Source organism: Peromyscus maniculatus, chromosome 6 (genome assembly GCF_049852395.1).
Source record: "Peromyscus maniculatus bairdii isolate BWxNUB_F1_BW_parent chromosome 6, HU_Pman_BW_mat_3.1, whole genome shotgun sequence".
In the NCBI taxonomy this organism is placed as follows: domain Eukaryota; kingdom Metazoa; phylum Chordata; class Mammalia; order Rodentia; family Cricetidae; genus Peromyscus; species Peromyscus maniculatus.
The window spans coordinates 111,604,113-111,629,274 of record NC_134857.1 but is presented as its reverse complement, the minus strand read 5'-3'; the positions used below and the strand labels follow the sequence as shown (position 1 = coordinate 111,629,274).

The window sequence follows — 25,162 nt, the reverse complement described above, 5'->3', positions numbered from 1 at the left end:
GTTTGCACACATTCTGGGTTTACATTTTCTCAAAAGCATCTTCTCTCTCTTCATCTCCATCTGCATATGTGGATACATGTCGCCAGAGGGTAGTGAGCACACATGTGAGAGGTAGCCCAAATTCACTTCATTCTTTCTCTTCTCAGAAAGCACAGCATGTGAGCAAAGCATGTGGAGTTCTGTGCTGTTCTGAGATATGGTCTGTACAATTAGAAATGTTTCTGGTTATTGCAGTAGAGGACAGTCCTATTGTTAATACAGTGCCTTTCCTGTTGTTAATAGGACATGAATCTCCCTGGATTTAGGAATCCTGTCTATGCTTACAAAATGAGGACAATGCCTCCAATGCTCTGACCCTGCTGCCTAAGTTTGCAGGCAGCTCAGCATGCAAACGCTGCCTCTGAGTCCCAGAATCTTCTGGAGGCTGGAAAGAGAGCCCCATGGATAGTCCCTGAACTGCTTTCAGTTTTATTTTCTAAACCTACTGTCTCTGGACACAGCAAGTTACTGACATCCCATCAGAGTCACAAAAACAAAAGGAAAAATAGCATCAGTAATCATCCCATGGAGGTTTGAAGCCAGAACAGTTGTCCACTGGAAAGATAGATGAGTGGCCAAGAGCTCCCTTCCTGGACAGTTAACCTAGTCTGTGCCCCAGGCAGGGGAGCTCGATGCTCAGAATGGACAGCATCTCACACTCTGATCTTGACTCCCTGGTTGCCAGGTCAAGTTCAAAGCCCATTTCCTTGCAGCCTCCTGGCTACCCCAGGTGTGATGCTCTGCTCTGCATAACCAGTTAGCTCAGACCTCTGTGTCCATGTCACCCTTGCTGCTGATGAACTAAATTAACATGCACATGGACTGTGTCCTTTTTGTTGAATACGCTGACAATCCTCTGGAAGAGAAATTCTATTTACAACAGTTGGCCAGGGAATGTTGCATAGTGACATTTGCTTTCTCTGATAATTGGGGCTCATTACTAAGCTTTTGGTGTAGCTGATCGGGGGCAGGATAACCCTATCTCTGGAGGATGAAAAGAAAATTACATTCCAATGGTTCATAGTCTCCTTCCAATTATGTGTTTCCTGATATCCACTCAGTAGGCCCAATATGGACTGGAGTACAGAAAGCTAAGTGAGGGACTAGCTTTGGAACCAGGTGAGAAGTGAGGCACGTATGTGTGCCTGTGTTAGTGACTGTGCATCTGACCTCACAGACCATGGGCTGTGTGAGATGGGTATGAAAGTAGCAGCACAATTTCCTACATTGAGCAGACTGCTTTCCAAACTCCGCAATGGACAATTTAGTCTCAACCACCGTGTGAAGTGTGGATAATACAAACAGGAAACCTGGGATTCCCAGTGCAACTAATCTCTGGAAAATAGCCATAGCCTGAGGAAGCCATAAATCCTGAAGCCACCTCCTGCCATCATTTACTCCACATTAGTATCTTCCTGATAAGTGGAGAAAGAAAGAAATGGGCATTGCAGCCATGGAGGACAAAACTTGAAGACCCCCTCCCTCTCAAGCACTGTGCACTCCCTGCCAAACTTCTCTCCGAATCCCTGCCCAGTCTGGGCTTTCTTTGCCCACTTGCCATCAAGTCACAACTACTATTTTGCTCTCCTGCCATTTTTGTGATAAAGACATAAAAACATTTTTTTGTTTGAGGCAAGGTGGCTGATTCAACCTGGCTTCAAATTCACTATCTAGCTCAGGATAGTCTTGAACTTCTGAACCCCCTGCTTCCACCTCCCGAGTGTTGGGATTGCAGGTATGTATTCTCATAGCCAGTGAATGCAGAGACTGGAACCTAGGCCCTCATTGAGCTACAACGCCAACTGCCAACTTACGTTTTTATTGTTTAAAATGTTTTTTCTATTTCTTACATGGAATGATATCCTGTCCAAAAAAGTGTTGTATCCAATACTTTCAGTAAGGGCAGGAAATCATTTGGGTCTGAAAAATGGCCACTGTAGGAAACAGAGATGGCCGGTAGAGGATGGTACTTCTAACACATGTGCCAAGTTGTTTCACTGTGTCAAGACTCCTCCAGGAATAGTCTTTCTGGAGGGTGTTTTGCTTCTTGTCTAAGCAATAAAGTGATCTTATAGGGTGCAAGCTTCACAAAAACCTTGCACAGTACAAAGCTGGGGTGTCATAAATTGGGAGAAATGACAGAAACTTAACAAAATAACAAGGTCAAGATCAGCACACTGTTTCATTTCTTTGCGGGCTTCAAGATAACCCATTCACAGCTAACTGAAAGCAGGGTTGTGTTCATACCCAGTTGCTAATTCAAACCAAGTGGCAGAAACAATGTAGTGGTTCCCCATTCATTATGGACCCACTTAAAATTCAATGAAATGGAAACAGGAAAGTACTGTGGGAGAGACCACAGCTTCTCAGTGCAACCTTTTCAACTCACCTGGATTTAATCATGTACCATTAGGCCTTTCTCTGGGCAAGGACTCATTCATTAAATATGACCTTCTCTGGTACTCAGTCAAGTGAAGAGCTGAAATTTAATTTCTCTAGTATTTTGTTTTCTTTCTTTGATTGTTCCATATTTATAGGGTATGGATAGATCAACATCCTAGAAATATCTATATGCAAAAAAATCAGGGGATATAAACATCCAAATAGAAAATTGCAGCTTCTTACAATATGCAATCCCAAAGCCAACAACATGGAGAATAACCAGGGGCATTTATATCTAGACAGTCAACTAGCAGAACTCTTTGCAAAACCACACTGGTCCAGAATGTACACTGGATTTTCCTAAGCTTTCATCACTGGCCACATCCAGTGAGCTCCTAAACAACCATCACACGGACACTGGGCCTGTAATAAAGACGTTACCTGGGTGACCTCATTTTAATTTTTCGTCACTCTCTAAGAGCGTTCAGATAGGAATCTGAGAGGGTCTGCTGTCCCTCTGTCCTCCTTCAAAGGCAATGTTGTCAAGTAACCCCTATGTCATCAAAAGACTGGTTTTGGCAGCCAGGTATTTGCATGGACAACAGTGGTGGATGTGAGTCACAAAGAGTGATCAAATGGGCAGATAATGGTTTGGGCCATCTGTTCTGCACGTGTCTTGTGGAGTGTTGCTATCTTGGACCTTATAGTTTATACAGATGGTATTCCCCAGACATAGACATGGTCTGAATGATGCTGTGCAAGGATTAGTCTTAGTGTAAGACAATAGATAATAGCCTGTCTGACCATGTTTTAAAAATCAATTCTCTTGTAACTACACATTGAGCATATAGTTTAAAGGATTCCAGTTGTTAATTTGAACTTGCTGCTGCATGACTTCTGTCTCATGCAACACTGAATTTAAAGAGGTAAGCAAGGAGAGTGGTGTGTAAGAATTCAATTTTGTGAATAATATTCACTGGGATTATCTTTAGAGCAAACACTATATTTTAATGAATTCTTTTTCTCCTATAACAAGTGGCATTTTCAATGGTTCAACAGACATGTATTCTATCTTCTTGGCTCAGCTAAAAGGAAAGATATGTGGTCATCACAGAAGAATGCACTGCAAATGAAACCCAGAACTGGCTACTTCTTTAAGGTGCCAGGATATCCGACTTCTCAACTTTCATCATGAGCTTGGCTCTCTCAGATAAAAGAAAGATAAAGTGCATTAATCACAGAGCAAAGATACAGAAAAGACTCAGAGAAGTATGAGGAGAGGGGGTGGTGAGTGAATCTTAACTATAGAGAGATGATTCAGACTTCAAAAGATCTCTGCAAGAAGATAAAAATGAATATATTTTCTGAGATCAATTCCTAATCCTAGAGGATTTTCATAAAGGACACAGGGCAGAAGAAGTATACATAAAAATTCCACACTCTGTTTCCATATCTTCAGAAGGGAAAGGACTATTCACCTAGAAGAAAACACAGATCTAGAGGGTCAGTACTTGTGTACAGTGGCAGGGTGAAGGGCAGGAGACAAAAGAGTTAATGGAAGTGTCAGCAATGGTCACTGTTGGAAGATGGGCTTTAAGACAGATTCTGAAGGTTTCCCAAAGCATCAGTTGACACCCAAAAATATGCAGAGTAAGGAAAGATTGGAGGGATCTTTCCTTATCCTGCTGTGCCTCTTCATCTTCAAACATACAACATTTTACTGAAGTTGCTTAAGACATTCCTACTCACCAACCAACCATAAAGGCCATAGGGTAGCTACAATAATAAAATTATTTAATTAGATTCTAGAAGAGTGCCTTAATTGATACCCATTGACTACATGGATACATGAGCATTTCCTTTGATTTACAGCCCTCAGAACCCTAATGGGAAAAGTTATTTTATGACTAGTTGGTTGTGTGCCCTCATCTACAACCTCTTCTTCTTTTATCACTAGATCAAAACATGGTCCTGAATCTCTCAAAAATCAAGCTATCAAAGCTACAATAATCCCTCTGCAGGACACCTCAGGAGCACCTACTACATCTGAGATATTTGAGTGCCCTTCCATCTCCAAGATTTGCTTGAAAATTATTATATTTTAGATAGTTAATATATGAAAGGTATACCCTCATCAAATATCATAAATATTACAAATTCAATTACCATAATGCCACATTTTTAGCAGTCTTAAGATTAAAAGTACAGTACAAAGCAACATAAACACTTAATGATGGATAGATGATCAGCAAAGGAGTAAACAAAATGAATGGAAGAGACTTCCTATTTAATTTCTAAGTAAATGATATGGAGTTTAATCAACAAGTCAGAGATACAATCCAGCAAGACAAGTTGGCTCTGACGTTACTAAGTGTTTTGTGAGGTAGATGATTTGGTGGCCCTATGGACTAGGATCATAGGCAGGCAGCACCATCCCTTCAGTAGCAAAAAGCAATAAAGAAAAAAAAAAGAAAAGAACACTTCATCCCACCCTCTACATATAGCATCCTTACGTGTGCACATATTTAGAGGGAAGAGTGGATTTACTGGCACACATAACAAGTCTTTTCTGGAAATGTTTATAGTCACAGACCCACTTTAACAAAGGTGTTAAAAAAACAAGAGGGAGACCATCCAGTTCTTACTTTCCCTTTGTGATCAACTGTTCCAAGTGATAAAAGTGTGCAGAAGATGAGGTGGGAAGGGAGAGAGACAGCCGAGTAGCTGGAAGGAGATCAAAGGAGTCCAAAGTGGCAAGCACTATGATGTAACATTTATTTCACCATCCCAGCTTCACACTTGGGCAGTGGCTAGCTGGAATGTCGTCATTACCTATGAGAGACCCACTGAAAGAGTTCAGAGAACCCCTTTAAGGTCGGAGTGAAGACTCAGATCCAGGGATGGGCAAATGACATCTCTAACCTCTGTGAGAGCTGATGAAGATCTACTAACCTACCCGAGCAAACACAGCAGCTGGCTCTGAGTGCGTGAATTCCCTAGGATGCTAAGAAATGCATCTCTGTCTGTCACTGTCCCCAGGGGGCTGTATGAAGAGCAGAAATCAAAGGCTCTGAACTCTTTGCAAACTTTTCCAAACTGAAGAACGTCTAAAATGCTATCCACTCTCACAGCTGTCCACTTCATTGTGTAAAGCCATTTTATGAACCTCAACTTTTTGAAGAAAACAAACATCTCTCTCCTCACTCAGGTAGGATGCTTGCTTATGTAAATAAACCAAGCCCAGACACCATGAGACTCCCTACTATCCTTACCTTGGAAAGACAGGGCCCCCAGAATTTGTTACTTTTCTGCTGGGTTAACACGACTAATCCTGTGTTACACTTCTCCACAGCATCTGTATAGTATGAATCCTCAGTCGGTACATGGAACATACTTCATGTGACCTGATGCATGGACTCTAGACTTCTTACCTAATCATCTACTGCAATTCCTTTTTTCTTTATTTTTCAGTCTATAGCAAAAATAACCAAAATACTAATCTTGATTTCTACTCCCCATTTCATTACCAAACATCTGTGTAACTCAACAAATGCCAAAAATATTTATCAGGCTGATAAAAAAAATGAAACAATAACAACAACAAAAAAAAAATCGATGAACCAGAGAGCTAGGGAGGCCCACGGAGATCCACAAAGATACCCCCGCAAAAGACTGCTGGCAATGGTCGAGAGACGGCAGGAACTGACCTACTCTGGTGATGGGATGGCCAGACACCCTGATAGTTGTGCCATAAACCCCATCCAAGGACTGAGGAATCTGGATGCAGACATCCACGGCTGGGCCCCTGGTGGAGCACTGGGAGTTTAATTAGTGAGAAAGAAGAGGGTTTATATGAGCGAGAATTGCTGAAGCCAAGGTTGGATAAAGCACCGGGACAAATAACCAAATGAATGGAAGCACAGGATCTATGAACCAAAGGCTGAGGGGCCCCCAACTAGATCAGGCCCCCTGAATGGGTGAGACAGTCTTTTGGATTGATCTGTTTGGGAGGCAGCTGTGTGTTGGTGCCGGGTCCTGAGCTCGTTGCATGAGTTGGCTGTTTGAATCCTGGGACTTACGCAGGGACGCTTGGCTCGGTCTGGGAGGTGGGGAACGGACCTGCCTGGACTGAGTCTACCAGGTCGACCCCAGTCCTCGGGGGAGACCTTGATCTGGAGGAGGTGGGAATGGGGGGTGGGCTGGGGGGAGGGGGAGGGGGGGCGAGAGGGGGAGAACAGGGGAATCTGTGGCTATTATGTTGAACTGAATGGTGTTGTAAAATAAATTTTAAAAAAATCGATGAACCATCATCCTTCATGTCTCTTTCATCTCTACCCTTTGTCCCCCATTCTGTTGGCTTTCCCTTTAAATATATCCTGGACTTTTCCTTCTGTATCTATGTAAAGTGGCACAACCCTGGTAGAAGGTGCTAACAATTAACACTGGCGTTATCACAGAAACCTTCCAAATCATTCCAGTTTGTATCATTATACAGTCGAATCAGAACTAAAGCTTTGGGAGCCAAAATGAAGTACCAGTGGCCAAAGTAAATGACTACATTTGCCTGCAAAACCTTTGCATATATAATAATGTAATTAACTTCCAAGTAGAGCAAATTGTATATATTTATATAAATGATAACTATTACTATAACAAATATTGTACATTTGACTAAGCTTTATAAGGGTTTGATTACTGAGGTGAGAATTAGCATGAGTTGCTTACTCAATATTGCCAACACTGAAGTAACCACCATCAATGGCCTCCTGAAATAGGAGAAATAGACTCCTAAAAGGTTACACACTTGTACTTCTGCCTCCACCACACTATTGCTCACAAAGCTATTAAAGGAAATTATCAAGTGAATCCTGAATTTAAAATGTTGTGTGGGAGAGCACCCCCATATTCTCAGTCTTTCTTTAAATACTGTCCTTAAAGAAAGTCTAGACATAAGCAGTGAGGAAGAACTGGATACAGTCCATGGTCATGTGTCATGAATGAGAACATAAAGCTAATTGTTTTTCTAATTCAATTCTGCTATGGATTTTTTCATTTGTGTGGTGGATAAATGCATAAATACACCAGATACTGAAAGTGTAAATATTAATGTGAAACTCCACAGCTTCTCTTCTGAATGCTTATTCTAACTATATAGAAGTCCACTAAGTTGTAATGACTTTGAATCTGATTAATTTGGGTGGGAACTTTTTGTTTATTTGCAAGATTTTTATAGTAAAGTTTATGAAATTAAAAAATAAAACAATTATCTCTAGGTAATTATTCACATGCCAAGTGTTAGGGCACATGAGACTTCTCAGCAGGCAAATTTACCTCTCCGCCTCTTTTGTTCTCAGGAGATAAGGTCACATGACTGAACCTGAGCTAATGAATAGGAGAAGATCAGAAGTGTGTGGAGCTACCAAGTGTGTACAGACACCAAATATGTGCAACTATGAGTGTGCAGGTGCCAAGTGTGTTCAGATGCCAGGTGTGTGCAGATACCAAGTGTGTGCAGATACCAGGTGTGTGCAGATGCCAAGTGTGTGCAGATACCAGCTGTATGCAGGTGCCAAGTATGTGCATATGCCAAGTGTGTGCAGGTGCCAAGTGTGCAGTTACTAGGTGTGTGCAGATACCAAGTGTGTGCAGATGCCAGGTGTATGTAGGTGCCAAGTGTGTACAGATGCCAAGTGTGCGCAGATACCAGGTATATGCAGGTGCCAAGTGTGTGCTCCCTGTGACTGGAATGTGGATGAGCTGGAGATGAAGCAGTTTATCAAGGCATTAGTAACATGTATGTATCTAATTACTCATGATGAAAGGACTTAATGTTCCTCTTCTTAGAAAAAGAAAAGAAAGTTCATAACCCACAGTAGTTACTCAAAATGTTTTTTCAGTGAATGAAAGATGAGAAGCATAGTGCAAAAACAGGCAAACATCCTTTCTGAATACCAGGGAGCTGAAAGTCCGTTTGCTTTCAGTATGTCAATCTAAATGACCTTCTCAGTGATGTTTTTTAAAGGGATGAGAGGAGGAGGGAGGTGCTAAGGAATGATGAATGAAATTCATCTCATCCCTGGTTATCTCTTTTGTCCAGAGTAGGAAAAAAATCATTCAAAAAGGTCCAGCTCTGCTTTATTAGTTTCTTTTATCCAAGACTAGTATTAATTTTGGTATTGAGATGCACTAGAAACTGTACATTTTGCTGCCATCCCAGGTTCTTTTCCAATTTCCTGCCATTCATGCAGCTCATGCTTATGTTTATTTTCCTTTATGTGTCTACTGCTTCTCAAAGGGTCTCATGGTTCTTTCAAACCAATGAGCACAGAACTTGTACACAAGAGCAGTGACTGCATCTCCCCAGTTGAAAAGTAGACAGAAGCTAGGATGTCCCGCCTGCTGCTTTAGAAACACACTGCTATCAGAATCCTAAGGTTGTTTTGAGCATGTTCCCTCATGCTTTTCATCAAAACTTGAACAGTAAAAGAACTAAGGGTCCTTTTCTTCTTGGAGAGTGTTTCCTGAAGAAATTGACAATAAAGTATCTCACATAATTTTTACACAAAATATACATAATGATGAGCCAGCTGTGAGGCTTTCTGCTGTTTGTACAGTAGGTTGGGATGCTGAGCTTGAGTCCAGTGAATTCCATTTGGAAATTAAAAGCAAACTCCTCAGGCTATATGCTCTGAAACTGGGGAATCTGAGGCAGTCAAAAGGACAAGGGACTTCTTCCCATGACTAAAGGAGAACCTTGGCTTTCCTACCCCCTTACCTGACAGAGTGACACCACAGCCATCTTTCCATACCAAGGGTCTTTGGGCCTGATCGCTTATTACAAAGTCTGAAGCCAGCCATTGCTTTAAAGTGTTCCATAATATATTTTGGAAAGACTCCTCTCAGCAGAACTAACCAAAAAGAGTTCACGTGCTAAGCCCAAAGTATGAGCTTTTCATAAAATGCAGATGCAGTACCAGACTCAAAGCATAAAAGAAAACATTTACACAAACCGTTAAGTGATGGCCAAACCCTTCCTTTTACGAAGTGTATTGCCTTCTAGCGAGCGTCTTAAGTCTCCGAGCCTAAGCTTTGATGTTCCCCTGTCGTGCATTCCTTCTCTGTTGTGCTCTCTGTGTGATGCACTCTGATAATAAGACTTGGTTTTATGGCCCCTCTTGATTTCCTGCATGAACATCAAGGACATAAAGAAGGGAATTTTGAAACCTCGGCTTCCGCATTAACCCACGGAGCATTTTCATCTGTGGAACTCTTACATAGTAAGAAACACGGAAGCAAATCTTCTCCAAGCAATTCAGTGCAGCAATGTCTTCCAAATAAAAGTCAAACACAAGATTTTGTGATAATAGAAGTTTGGACATGCACATCCAGATACTATAGAGCCTGATTTTCTACTCAGTTACTATGCTATTAATTTAAATTACATGATGTTTGTGGGTACATGGATTATACTACACAAACCCTTAGCTGTTTATTTTATGACATGATTTTTCAGTGTCCTGAGGAAATTATTCCTTATGAGAGTAAACAAAAAGGAAATGTGGATTTCAGCAGTTTCTGCCCCCCCCCCATTCCAAAATCATATGGATCTGTCTTGTCTTGATCTACACTGCATATCTTACTGTTCAAACTAAACAAACAACTGTTGTCTTTGACAAGAAAGGAAGACATTTAAAATTCAAAAAGATTCAGCGAATCGACGAAAGCACATATGGTTGACAATATCAAGAGTGGGGGCTGAGCGGCTGCTTGAACTCATTAGGGGTGACACCTCTGAGGAGGGTCAGCACTTCAGTTCTCTCTGGACTGTCCGAAAGGTGACATGCGAGGGCCTGCTGCATGCCTCAGTTCAGAGCAGGTTTTAGGAGGCTCTGCTCTCTGTGAAGAACAAAAGCAAAGGCTATTACATTATAATGAGCTGTGGATTCTGTGGCCTAGTTTACTGGGAATGGAAGAGAATAAAACAGTGGAACTCTCAAGAGACCCACTGCAATTCACTAGGAATGTTCATAACATAAATTCTGCACATCTATACTATAAAAAAAGGAAAGCGGTGGAGATCCTGGAAGCGCTCCACTGAAACTGTCATTTTAATAAATGAGGTCAGGGTGGGACCCTATAAAAAGATGTTTAAAGAAGAGCTAGGCGATTCCCCCTCCTAATTAATTAGCTGTTTGGCCGTGAAAACAGATCTTAGCCTTCTTAGATCTCTCTACTGTAATCTAAAGAGAAAGGGGGCTGAAGAAGATTACTCTGGCTTCCCCTGATTTATAGCTGTTCTATCACGGTTTCAAGGGATGTGTAAGAGATTCAAAGAAGGCTTTTCTTTTTGTGACATCATAGCTAAGCCTTAAAATCACCAAATAGCTTCTCATCACTCCAATTATGTTTCGATCTAACATCCCTGCTGTGTTTTCTTCCCGTCTCATATGGATATGTTTATGAGAAAATTCTTCCCAGGTTCCATACTTCCTAGCACTTTGCACAGGGAAAGCGGTGGCTGCTCCTCACGGAGACCTGATGTGAAAAGTCTTCCACCTGCCTGGGAAAAGCTCAGCAGGCCTTGTAATGTGTATCCCTTCTTCCATTTACCCCAGAAAACTTTAAAAACAGAAAGTTCATCAGTCTCCCCAGAGCCCCTTGAAATCCATTCTTCCAAAATGCCAAATTTAATTTATCTTGTACAAAATAGAGAGCTTTATCCTGCACCCAGTGCAAAGATTTCAAATAACTGTACCATCCGGTGGCTTCTTTCCAAGAGCTTCTCCTGAGTCTGAGATAACGGCACACATCTGAAATCCCAGAACTTGGGAGGTGGAGACAGGAGAATCAGGATTTCAAGGTCATTCTCAGCTACATAGAAAGTTAGAGGATACCCTGGGCTGCATTAGACCCTGCCTCAAAAAATACAAACAAGAGCATAAATGTCCCACATATATTTGAGAAATTGACTTGATGAGCAAATATAAAAAAATGGTTTTGTTCTTCCATTCTTTGTGGTCCCACATATTTAAAACAATTTACTTAATTCTTCTGAAAAATGATACAATGGTCCTGGGGAGACATGAGAAACTATTTTCCCCAGACAGGTACTAACAATACATCAAAAAATGATTCTATTAAAGTCCAAGTTGGTATGCCCATCAGTTTATTAGGAGTATAGGTAAAGTGGGACTTACAGGAGCATAGATGACTGAAAGGTATATCTCACACACACACACACATACACACACACACACACACACACAATCCACCTTAGCATGGGTAGCAACTCATAAAAGCCATAGCCCTAAAGCTCTTGATACGACTTGTAGTCAGCTCAACAGGTGGGAGAGTGTCCTCTCTTCAGCAGACCTTACTGCTTATATCACCCAGTGGATGGAAAAGCCTTTAAGTTTCAGGGATTTATTGAGACTTGTGAGTTGTTAACTTGTTAATGAGTCTCCTTGCAGAAATGGAATATTTCACTTCTAAGGGAAAGCTTGTTACATAACATTCCATATTTTCCTCCCACTCACTTTTCTCCCTCTCCCATGATGCTTATTGAGCCTTAAAGAGGTGATATAGATGTCTAGTTAAAGTTAACCATGTGTTACTACAGTATAGAAACAATCACTCACTGTCAGGGATCTTACCAGTATCTATGGGTCTCTGGGGAACACCATCATTTGCAAAAGGAAATTTCTTTCTATGACAAACTGTGGCCGAAATCATGGTAATCTCTGGGGATACACACAAATGTTTTACAGGAACACCACATCTATTCAAAAACAATAGCAGCTATTTTCCCTCTGGGGCTTATGACATCCCGAGCCACAGGCTTTTGTATTTATATAATGAAACATTTTCCCAGGGGATAAGTATTCTAGTTTGCTTTTCTATTGCAGTGATAAAACATTCTCACGAAAAGTAACTTGAGGAGGAAAAGTACCTTTGGCTCACACTTATAGGTTATTACCCATCATTGAGGAAAACCAAAGCAGAGTCTAAAAGCAAATAAATAGTAACTTGGCTAAATATTGTCACAGCCTCCTCTATAATAACTGTACCATTTTGTCTCAATACAGGCCCTGTCAACAGAAACGTGCAGAGATTGAGTGTATGGTAATCAGGTGGGAGAGATCTAGTATGTCATATGTCTTTTTTTATATTATTCCTAACATGAACATCTTCACACATGGCTCAGATATGTGTATTTCTCTCTTCCCTTTTCTTTCCTTTCTCCTTTATTTGCTGATTCTCTTTTGAAAAGTATTTATTTGTATTACTTTTAATTATGTGTATGTGGGTAAGAGTATATGCACATGAGGGCAGATGCCCATAAAGGCCAGAGGCATCAGGTCCCCTAGAGATGGAGTTAGAGGTAGCTGTGGGCTGCCCAGTGTGTGCACCAGGAACCAGGCGGAGCCCTCTGCAAAAGCATATGTGTTGTTAACTGCTATATCATCTGCGGAGACCCCAGATTCCCTTTTTATAGTAGAAATACTAACCCTTTGTTTCTAAAACAAGTTGCAAATATGTTCCAAGCTTGATGCATGTATGGAGAGTCCCTGTAGTCCCCATTGCACAAACCTTAATGAAGTTTACATTGTCAATACTTTTCTTCACTACTCCTGGATTTTCACAGTTAGGAATGTTTTCCCATCCTCAGAATACAGGGGGATTCACTTAAGCTTTCTTTCAGAACTTGAATGGGTTTTATGTTTGTATTTAGTGGCTGAACCTGCTAGATTTTAGCTTTACAAGAAATGTAAGTGTAAGAAGTGAAACTAATGTTACTTTTTCCTAGATAACTATCTCCCCAAAACTTCCTTAACATTTTGCCCTTTCTTCCACTGGTGAAGATATGGCTGGTCTCTTGCTGTTAGTTGCCTGCCAGAATGAGATAATAAGACCTTATTGCTGATGGCACCACACATTTTTACTACAAGGGCACAGAAATCAGGCAGAGCCTAGCAAAAAGCTTCCATTTACTGGCTAACATTCATAGCAAAAAGGCCCTGCAAAGCCTTCTGGGAGAGAAAATTCATCAATGGGCCTTGTTAAGTTGAAAAGCCAGCATTCTGTCATACCATACTGTCAAGTACTATGTGCCCAATGATGAATGACATGACTGGGATGGGGGGGGAGTGGGAGGGGGGGTAGTAATCAACTGTTTCCTGGTCAGATCCAAAACATATTCCACAGGAGGGTATGCATGCCTAGTACTGTAAACCTGGTCAAATGCTTAAGGCTGGGGAGGCCACAGGCTCCAGGGGAGAACGTGTTCTGAGTCCTGTAAACAGGTAAGCTCTCACATTGCCTTCGTTCTAATTGACTAGTGCTTGATCCTAGAAGCCTCTGATTGCAGGGGGTTACTGAATGTGGAGACTCATAACTGGTCAAGATAATGAGAATCTGTGACTGGGGAGCCCCCAGCCCCACGTAGAACATCCGCAGTGCCCACTACATCTACAGAATATCGCAGAACAAGGAAAGAAAAATCTCTAAGACTAAGAGGATTGAGAGGAACATCTGAAACACTATTTTCTAGGTATGACGGGCCCATAACAATCATGAACACACAACAGCAGTGGCCACCTGCATTAGATTTGCATAAATTAAAGATGTGAAAGTAGGAGGAGACTGGCTGGGATGGAAAAGGGAGTTATAGGGAGAAGGGGGGAAGGTAGAGGGGAGTGGGTATGATCAGAATGCATTGTATACATGTATGAAACTGGCAAAAATAATTTGAAAAAGATGTGGCTGGCCATTATGGTATACTAAATATTCATATACAGCTCTATTAATTGCTGGGTTTTTAATTGTTGGGTTTTTCCATTTTATTGTATTGATCATGTCTTCTACTCATGTACCATTAACAAGCTGCCTTAATTGTGAGGCTATATATATATATATATATATATATATATATATATATACTGATGTATAGTTTTTATTGTATATTAACATATATTAATCTCAAGTATGGTAAGCTAAGCTTCTATTGCACATACACATTTTTCCCTCTCTGTCATTGTTTTCATGTCTATTCTTTTTTTTTTTTTTTTTTTGGTTTTTTTATTATTATTATTATTATTATTATTATTATTTTATAACACCATTCAGTTCAACATAATAGCCACAGAATCCCCTGTTCTCCCCCTCTCGCCCACCCCTCCCCCCGGCCCACCCCCCATTCCCACCTCCTCCAGATCAAGGTCTCCCCCGAGGACCGGGGTTGACCTGGTAGACTCAGTCCAGGTAGGTCCATTCCCCCCTCCCAGACCGAGCCAAGTGTCCCTGCATAAGTCCCAGGATTCAAACAGTCAACTCATGCAACGAGCCCAGGACCTGGCACCAATGCACAGCTGCCTCCCAAACAGATCAAGCCAAATGACTGTCTCACCCGTTCAGGTGGCCTGATCCAGTTGGGGGCCCCTCAGCCTTTGGTTCATAGATCCTGTGCTTCCATTCATTTGGTTATTTGTCCCGGTGCTTTATCCAACCTTGGCTTCAACAATTCTCGCTCATATAAATCCTCTTCTTACTCACTAATTAGACTCCCAGTGCTCCACCAGGGGACCAGCCGTGGATGTCTGCCTTCAGATTCCTCAGTCCTTGGATGGGGTTTATGGCACCACTATTTGGGTGTCTGGCCATCCCATCACCAGAGTAGGTCAGTTCCTGCCGTCTCGCGACCATTGCCAGCAGTCTTTTGAGGGGGTATCTTTGTGGATCTTCGTGGGCCTCCCTAGCTCTCTGCTTCCTCCCCTTCTCACCTTCTCATGTGGTCTTCATTTACCATGGTCTCCTATTCCTTGTTCTCCCTCTCTTTTCTTGATCCAGCTAGGATCTCCCACTCTTTCCCTCGACTGTCGCCCTTCATTGTTCCCACTCATGACCAGGCTATTCATGTAGATCTTGTCCATTTCTCCGTGTCTTTTTTTGGGGTCCCGTTTTCCAGGTAGCCTCACTGGTGATGTGAGTAGCAGTCTAGTCATCCTTGTTCCACATCTAGCATCTTCCTATGAGTGAGTACATACCATATTTGTCTTTCTGAGTCTGGGTTACCTCACTCAGGATGATTTTTTCTAGATCCATCCATTTGCCTGCAAACCGTGTGATGTCGTTGTTTTTCTCTGCTGAGTAGTATTCCATTGTGTATATGTGCCACAATTTATTTATCCATTCTTCAGTTGAAGGGCATCTAGGTTGTTTCCAGGTTTTGGCTATTACAAACAATGCTGATATGAACATAGCTGAGCAAGTGCTCTTGTGGTATGATTGAGCATTTCTTGGGTATATGCCCAGGAGTGGTATAGCTGGATCTTGGGGGAGATTGATTCCCAATTTTCTAAGAAAGCGCCATATTGATTTCCAAAGTGGTTGTACAAGCTTGCATTCCCACCAGCAGTGGAGGAGAGTTCCCCTAGTTCCACATCCTCTCCAGCATAAAGTGTCTTCAGTGTTTTTGATCTTAGCCACTCTGACAGGCGTAAGGTGGTATCTCAGAGTTGTCTTGATTTGCATTTCCCTGATGATTAGGGAAGTTGAGCAATTCCTTAAATGTCTTTCAGCCATTTGGAATTCCTCTGTTGAGAATTCTCTGTTTAGTTCTAAAGCCCATTTCTCAATTGGACTGTTGGTCCTTTTGATGTCTAATTTCTTGAGTTCCTTATATATTCTGGATATCAGTCCTCTGTCAGATGTGGGGTTGGTGAAGATCTTTTCCCATTCTGTAAGCTGTCGCTTTGCCTTGTTGACCGTATCCTTTGCTCTACAAAAGCTTCTCAGTTTCAAGAGGTCCCATTGATTGATTGTTTGTCTCAGTGTCTGCGCTACTGGTGTTATATTTAGGAAGTGATCTCCTATGCCAAGGCGTTCAAGACTATTTCCTACTTTTTCTTCTAGCAGGTTCAGAGTAGCTGGATTTATGTTGAGGTCTTTGATCCACTTGGACTTAAGTTTTGTGCACGGTGACAGATATGGATCTATTTGCAGCCTTCTACACGCTGATATCCAGTTATGCCAGCACCATTTGTTGAAGATGCTTTCTTTTTTCCATTGTACACTTTTGGCTTCTTTGTCAAAAATTATATGTCCATAGGTGTGTGGGTTAATGTCAGGGTCTTCAATTCGATTCCATTGGTCCACATGTCGGTTTTTATGCCAATACCAGGCTGTTTTTATTACTGTAGCTCTATAGTAGAGCTTGAAGTCGGGGATTGTGATGCCTCCAGAAGTTGTTTTATTGTACAGGTTTCTTTTAGCTATCCTGGGTTTTTTGTTTTTCCATATGAAGTTGAGTATTGTTCTTTCCAGATCTGTGAAGAATTGTGTTGGTATTTTGATGGGGATTGCATTGAATCTGTAAATTGCTTTTGGTAAGATTGCCATTTTTACTATGTTAACCCTGCCTATCCATGAGCATGGAAGATCTTTCCATTTTCTGAGATCTTCTTCAATTTCTTTTTTCAGGGACTTAAAGTTCTTGTCATATAGGTCCTTCACTTGCTTGGTTAGTGTTACCCCAAGGTATTTTATATCATTTTTGGCTATTGTAAAGGGTGATGTATCTCTAATTGCCTTCTCAGCTTCTTTGTCCATTGTATATAGGAGGGCTACTGATTTTTTTGAGTTGATTTTGTATCCTGCTATGTTGCTGAAGGTGTTTATAAGCTTTATCAATTCCTGGGTGGAATCTTTGGGGTCACTCAAGTATACTATCATGTCGTCTGCAAATAGGGAAAGCTTGACTTCTTCCTTTCCAATTTGAATCCCCTTAATCTCCTTATGTTGTCTTATTGCTCTGGCTAGAACTTCAAGTACTATATTGAATAAGTATGGGGAGAGTGGACAGCCTTGTCTCGTTCCTGATTTTAGTGGAATTGCTTTGAGTTTCTCTCCATTTAATTTGATGTTGGCTGTTGGTTTGCTATATATTGCCTTTATTATGTTTAGGTATGTTCCCTGTATTCCTGATCGCTCCAAGACTTTTATCATGAAGGGGTGTTGGATTTTGTCAAATGCCTTTTCTGCATCTAGTGAGATGATCATGTGGTTTTTTTCTTTGAGTTTGTTTATATGGTGTATTACATTGATGGACTTTCGTATGTTGAACCACCCTTGCATCCCTGGGATGAAGCCTACTTGATCATGGTGGATAATTGTTCTGATGTGTTCTTGGAGTCTGTTTGCCAGTATTTTATTGAGTATTTTTGCATCAATGTTCATGAGGGAGATCGGTCTGTAGTTCTCTTTCTTTGTTGCATCCTTGTTTGGTTTAGGAATCAGGGTAATTGTAGCCTCATAGAAGGAGTTTGGTAATGTTCCTTCTGTTTCTATTATGTGGAACAATTTAGAGAGTATTGGTATTAACTCTTCTTTGAAGATCTGGTAGAATTCTGCGCTGAAACCATCTGGTCCTGGGCTTTTTTTGGTTGGGAGACCTTTAATGACTGTTTCTATTTCCTTAGGGGTTATTGGACTATTTAAATAGTTTATCTGGTCTTGATTAAACTTAGGTATGTGGTATCTATCCAGAAAAATGTCCATTTCTTTTAGGTTTTCCAGTTTTGTGGAGTAGAGGTTTTTGAAATATGACCTTATAATTCTCTGGATTTCCTCAATGTCTGTTGTTATGTCCCCCTTTTCATTTCTGATTTTGTTGATTTGGATTCTCTCTCTCTGTCTTTTGGTTAGTTTGGATAAGGGCTTGTCTATCTTGTTGATTTTCTCAAAGAACCAACTCTTTGTTTCATTAATTTTTTGTATTATTCTCTTAGTTTCTAATTTATTAATTTCACCTCTCACTTTGATAATTTCCTGGCGTCTATTCTTCCTGGGAGACTTTGCTTCTTCTTGTTCTAGAGCTTTCAGATGTGCTGTTAATTCACTAGTGTGCGATTTCTCCAACTTCTTTATGTGGGCATTTAGTGCTATGAATTTCCCTCTTAGCACTGCTTTCATAGTGTCCCATAAGTTTGGGTATGTGGTGTCTTCATTTTCATTGATCTCTAGGAAGTCTTTAATTTCTTTCTTTATTTCTTCCTTAACCCATTGGTGATTCAGTTGAGCATTATTCAGTTTCCATGAGGTTGTAGGTTTTCTGTAGTTTTTGTTGTTGTTGAAATCTAGCTTTAAACCATGGTGATCTGATAGAACACAGGAGGTTATTCTGATTGTTTTGTATCTGTTGAGATTTGCTTTGTGGCCAAGTATGTGGTCGATTTTAGAGAAAGTTCCATGGGGTGCTGAGAAGAAAGTATATTCTTTCTTGTTAGGATGGAATGTTCTGTAGATATCTATTAGGTCCAATTGGGTCATGACATCGGTTAAGTCCTTTATTTCTCTGTTAAGTTTCGATTTGGGAGATCTGTCCAGTGGTGAAAGTGGGGTGTTGAGATCTCCCACTATTAATGTGTGGGGTTTTATATGTGGTTTAAGCTTTAGTAATGTTTCTTTTACATATGTGGGTGCCCTTATGTTTGGGGCATATATGTTCAGAATTGAAACTTCATCTTGGTCGATCTTTCCTGTGACGAGGATGTAATGTCCTTCTTGATCTCTTTTGATTGATTTTAGTTTGAAGTCTATTTTGTTGGATATCAGGATGGCTACCCCTGCTTGTTTCTTAAGACCATTTGATTGAAAAGTCTTTTCCCAGCCTTTTATTCTTAGGTAGTGTCTATCTTTGAATTTGAGATGTGTTTCTTGTATGCAGCAAAAGGATGGGTCCTGCTTTCGTATCCATTCTGTAAGTCTATGTCTTTTTATAGGTGAATTAAGTCCGTTGATATTAAGGGATATTAATGACCAGTGATTCTTCATTTCTGTTATTTTTGGTGGTAGTGTGTGTGTACTTCTCTTCTTTGGGGTTTACTGTTGTGGCTTTATCTATTGCCTGTGTTTTCAAGTGTGTATCTGACTTCCCTCGGTTGGAATTTTCCTTCTAGTGCTTTCTGTAGGGCTGGGTTTGTGGACAGGTATTGTTTAAATCTGGCTTTGTCTTCGAATGTCTTGTTCCTTCCGTCTATGATGATTGAAAGTTTTGCTGGGTATATTAGTCTTGGCTGACATCCATGGTCTCTTAGTGTCTGCATTACATCTGTCCAGGTCCTTCTGGCTTTCAAAGTCTCCATTGAGAAATCGGGTGTTATTCTGATGGGTTTACCTTTATAGGTCACTTGGCCTTTTTCCTTGGCTGCTCTTAATATTCTTTCTTTATTCTGTACATTTAGTTGTTTAATTATTATGTGTCGAGGGGACTTTTTTTGGGGGTCTAGTCTGTTTGGTGTTCTATAGGCTTCTTGTATCTTCATAGGCATTTCCTTCTTTAAGTTGGGAAAGTTTTCTTCTATAATTTTGTTGAATATATTTTCTGTGCCTTTGAGTTGGTATTCTTCACCTTCTTCTATCCCTATAATTCGTAAGTTTGGTCTTTTTATGGTGTCCCAGATTTCTTGGACATTTTGGTTCATGACTTTGTTGGCTTTAGTGTTTCCTTCGACTGATGGAACTATTTCTTCTACTGTATCTTCAATGCCAGAAATCCTCTCTTCCATCTCTTGCATTCTGTTGGTTATACTTGCATCCGAAGTTCCTGATCTTTTACTCAGGTTTTCTATTTCCAGCATTCCCTCTGTTTGTGTCTTTTTCATTTTTTCAATTTCCCTTTTCAGATCTTGGACTGTTTCCTTTGTTTGTTTCATTGCTTTTTCATGATTTTCTTTCAGTGCTTTATTGTTTTCTTCCAGGATTTTAATGTTTTCTTCCAGGACTTTATTGTTTTCTTGGAGGGCTTTATTGTTTTCTTCTAATTTGTTTGCCCTTTCCTCTAGTTGTTTACAGCGTTCTTCCAATTTTCTTGTCTTTTCCTCTACACAAGCCTCTACCTTCTTCATGAAGTTACTCATAAGGCTACTTTCTTCTGCTTCTTCCAATTTTTGGTGTTCAGGTCTAGATGTTGGAGGCGAGCTAGGTTCTGGTGATGCTGTATTGCTCTTCATTTTGCTGTATGTACTTCTGCTTTGACGTCTGCCCATCTCCTTGTGATTCCTTCTTGGTCTTATCAGTGGACTTGTTTCACAAAGAGCTGACAGACTCAGGAGGACTCTCTCTCTTGTCCAAAAGGGAGTTCTCTTGTCCAACTCTTTGGTCCAGAAGGGAAGTCAGGGGCAAGCTCTGGTCCAGAATGGCAGTCGGGGACAGGCTGGGAGCTGGGGGCCGGTCTCTAAGTCTCAGGAAGTGGGTGGGGTCTTGGGCAGATGGGCGTGGGGGCAGGGCGCGGAGACTGCAGGGGCTGCCAGGGGCTTGGAAATGGGGATCCCTCCCGGTGGGGCTAGAAGGGGAGCTGCCCGGTGGCCAGAACCTGGTGCCAAGTTGGGCAGGCCTCTCAGGAGTGGCTGGTGGCCAGGGATGGGGTCCTGGCTGGACCCAGGCACTCACCTCTGGTCCAGAAGGGAAGTCGTCAGGGGCAGGCTGGGAGCTGGGGGCCGGTCTCTAAGTCTCAGGAAGTGGGTGGGGTCTTGGGCAGATGGGCGTGGGGGCAGGGCGCGGAGACTGCAGGGGCTGCCAGGGGCTTGGAAATGGGGATCCCTCCCGGTGGGGCTAGAAGGGGAGCTGCCCGGTGGCCAGAACCCGGCGCCAAGCTGGGCAGGTCCTCCCGGGGTGGCTGGTGGCCAGGGATGGGGTCCGGGCTGGACCCAGGCACTCACCTCTGGTCCAGAAGGGAAGTTGTCCGGGGCAGGCTGGGAGCTGGGGGCCGGTCTCTAAGTCTCAGGAAGTGGGTGGGGTCTTGGGCAGATGGGCGTGGGGGCAGGGCGCGGAGACTGCAGGGGCTGCCGGGGGCTTGGAAATGGGGATCCCTCCCGGTGGGGCTAGAAGGGGAGCTGCCCGGTGGCCAGAACCCGGCGCCAAGCTGGGCAGGCCTCTCAGGAGTGGCTGGTGGCCAGGAATGGGGTCCGGGTTGGACCCGGGTACTCACCTCTGGTCAAGAAGGGAAGTCGTCGGGGGGCAGGCTGGGAGCTGGGGGCCGGTCTCTAAGTCTCAGGAAGTGGGTGGGGTCTTGGCAGATGGGCGTGGGGGCAGGGCGCGGAGACTGCAGGGGCTGCCAGGGGCTTGGAAATGGGGATCCCTCCCGGTGGGGCTAGAAGGGGAGCTGCCCGGTGGCCAGAACCCGGCGCCAAGCTGGGCAGGTCCTCCCGGGGTGGCTGGTGGCTAGGGATGGGGTCCGGGCTGGACCCAGGCACTCACCTCTGGTCCAGAAGGGAAGTTGTCGGGGCTTCATGTCTATTCTTATTTGGAAATTACAGAGAAACTTTTATTGGCATCACATTAAAGTTAATAAGTAATTTATGAATATTTAATTCCATTGGCAATCTTTGCGATCGTATGTAGCTTTCTTAATACAACCATAGTCAGCTTTGGGGACCAATAATATAATAAATCCAGAAAATGAAAATAGAAGATTTCTTTCTTTTCCATATATTCTGATATATTTTACTTCATTGGATTGTTTAATCATTAGACTTTTCTGTGAAACCAACTAAGTCTGATGTATGGTCATCGTTTTTTTGTTACACTTTTATGTAACATTTTCACGGTTTTGATATTAGTCAAGCAGCTTGAAATGACTACAGAGCTATTTTTCTGTTTTAACTATTGATTTCCACTTTTATCTACATTGACTCCTTTGTGCTTTCTTTAGATTCACTATATTGTTCTTTTTCTAGATTTTTGAGTGGTGTGTTCAGATCATTTGTTTTGATTGGTATTGATACACATCTATGAGGCTATGAAGAGTCCTTTGAAAACTGACATGTACCCAGAGATGTGTGTGTGTGTGTGTGTGTCTGTTTTCATTATTGCTTTTTAACAAGTACACAGCTTTGAGTCCTTTCTGCTTTCCATAATATCTTTTTAATTTATTTTGAAAAAAAGTTGAATTTTGCCTCTCATTAGCCCACTCTCTCCAGTATGCCCCTACTGACTTCAAACAGCTAGTAGTTTTAGAAAGGCACAAATGCTCACAATTGCTTTCTCACACACGTGTGTGTGTGTGTGTGTGTGTGTGTGTGTGTGTGGTGTATGTGTGTGTGTGCATGTGTGTGTGTGTTTGTGTGTTATGATAAGTGCTGGTAAGAAAAATCAGAAAATAGGTGAACAGAAATCATCCTCTCTAATAACCTCATTTCCAAGGTCACTTGTTGGCATTTTTGTCCTGCTTAAATGCTCTGCCAGCTCAGTAGATCCACGACATGGAGACCTTTGGTTTCCTATATATTTTAATACAGTTATAAGACCATAAGCATTCACCAGCCTGGATTGTAGTGCAGTGTTGTATATGACAAATGGATTTGCACCACCATATAGTGTTCTGCTGAGGTGAGAAAGAACGGCTGTTGCTTTCAGGAGCGGGTGGGGAAAGTTTTCCTCACATCCTGCTCCACTGATCCTTTGTCTGTTCTGGTATTCTTGTAGCAATGCACATTAACTTCCCGTGTTTATGGGGGGCTTTCAGCAGCTCCTTCATGAGCCGTTACAAGCAGCTTCTCCCAACTTCAAGCTTAAAGCTCACACTGACTGCAACCACACATACTAAAAGCAAATCTCCTCACCCACTCCAGACTTCAGCCTAACATCCAAACCTCAGCGGGCCTGTCATCTCGCTACCTGGCCCACGGAGGAATACACATTGGCTTGAGCTCTCTCGTCTCTGAACCCACGTCTACCTTTTCATCTCCATTTAATTGGTGCCTCATATCAGAACAGCAGTTGAAATGTGATTACACCTCAAGCTTGCTGGGGAATTCAGGAGCTTGCCAGGGGCGAAGAAACTCAACAACATTGTAGAGAAACAAAAACCAACGCAGTCGGGCCAGCACTGGGCAGCATAGATCAATGAGGGTGCCAGAACAAGGGCCCACGTCAGTGCAAGCAGCTGAGGAGAGCGAGCACCCCACGGAGTGAGAAGACACCACAGCAGAGGGCCGCCAGCCAACCTGGAGCTGCAGAAGAGGGGAGCGGGAGAAAGCTCGCCTTCCCAGCTGACCAAGTGGGATCAGATCAAAGAGCCCGATGGGATCATTTCATCTGGCACCAAACACCCTTCAGAACCGGAGCCAGGACTGCCACAGCTGGTGCCAAGGGCCTCCTAAAAAGGCCTCCCATGGGCGATCCGCGGGCAATCCATCCTCAGGGCTGAATAAAGAGGTGGTTTTAGAGACAGCTCTGCTACACGGCGTTGAAATAACCACAGCTAACCACAGTAAAGTGTGTCAAAGCGGCTGCACAGCGAACAGTTATCCATCACCAACACCAGGCCACAGAGCAGGATCACAGCCCATTCACAAGACAGCGGCAGAGAAAGGAGAAATGAAAGTGGAACCTGCGCGTGTGATTTCTTTATTGTTAAATGAGAAATGGACCCAGCTTAAGGCCAATCAAGGGAATTTTCTTTTTAAAGTGAACTCCATCCTGAAAGATGCTTGTATTAAAAACCGCTACCCATTCTCACCCTCTTTCGTCTTTTGTTTTGCTTGTCTGAGGAAACAGAACATAAAATACCACAACTGATACATCTACAACACAATCCCTACCCCTGGGGTTCAGGGAAAGTCCAAGAAGAGAAGATGGAAAGGTTGTAGGAGCCAGAGGACCAGGACAGCTCTTGTAAGTCGGTGTCTTCTAGACATGACAGCGAAGCTGCCTTGAGAAATCTCAACAACATCAGAGTTGTCTAAACAAGACCTACACAGTGACAATTCCAGTCAACATGCCCATGTGAATGAGGACAATTTCAAAAGGCTTACCCCTAAATAAAGAGCTGCAGACAATCAATGACTGCCGAGAAAGGGAGAATCAGGTTGTTTTTCCAGAGATGAGCCCCGCCCCCCCCATCTGTTAATCGATCCCTAGTGTTCAGCCCTAAACACATGTACATAGGAGCAAGATTAAATGAACTCAGTAGTTTATTATTTTTTCTTTTTTATTGAAAATGTATTTTCTCATACAATATAACCTGATTATAGTTTCCCCTCCCTCTGTCCTTCACAGTTTCTCTCCACTTCCTCTCCCCTCCAGATCCACTTCCTTTCTTTTTCTCATTATCTAAGAGATAGACACCAAAGATGACAAAATAAAATGTAATAATATGAAGCAAAAACTATCATATTGAAGTTGGACATGGAAGCCCACAGGAGGAAAACACTCTCAAGAGCAGGCACAAGAATTAGAGACCCACTCATTCTCACAGTTACGAGTCCCATGAAAATACTAAGCTAATAGCTACATTTGCAGAGGACCTGGTGCTTTCCCGTGTAGGCCCTGAGCTTGTTGCTTTAATCTCTGTGAGCCCATATATGCCTTGCTTAATTGATAACAAATTATGGAACACTTCGCAAGTTTGCATGTCATCCTTGTGCAATGGCCATGCTGATCTTCTCTGCATTGTTCCAATTTTAGTACATGTGCTGCCAACACAAGCATGGTGTTTTTAATTTTAATTAATTGATTTTTATTATATTTACATGATTTCCTCCCTCTCTCTCCCCCTTCAACTCCTCCCAATCATACTCAAAGTTATGATGGGTGGAATAGGGAACCCATCTGAGTGGCACAGTCCCACAGAAGCTCATAGTGTGGATTGTGTTAGCTGTATCACCAAGTTGTCTTTCTGGGTTAGTAAAAGTATCTTAGAATGGTTATACTTTCTTTCATTGCCTAGTACTTGAATATGACA

The 25,162-nt window shown here is 42.2% G+C and overlaps 1 non-coding gene across 1 annotated transcript; it reads right to left on the bottom strand.

Moving 5' to 3' along the window:
* Nucleotides 1-24,802: 24,802 nt before the first annotated feature.
* On the bottom strand, nt 24,803-24,909 carry LOC121830586 (U6 spliceosomal RNA). The gene has a single exon (XR_006073803.1). It is a non-coding gene; the product is annotated as a U6 spliceosomal RNA (small nuclear RNA).
* Between the last annotated feature and the right edge of the window lie 253 nt (nt 24,910-25,162).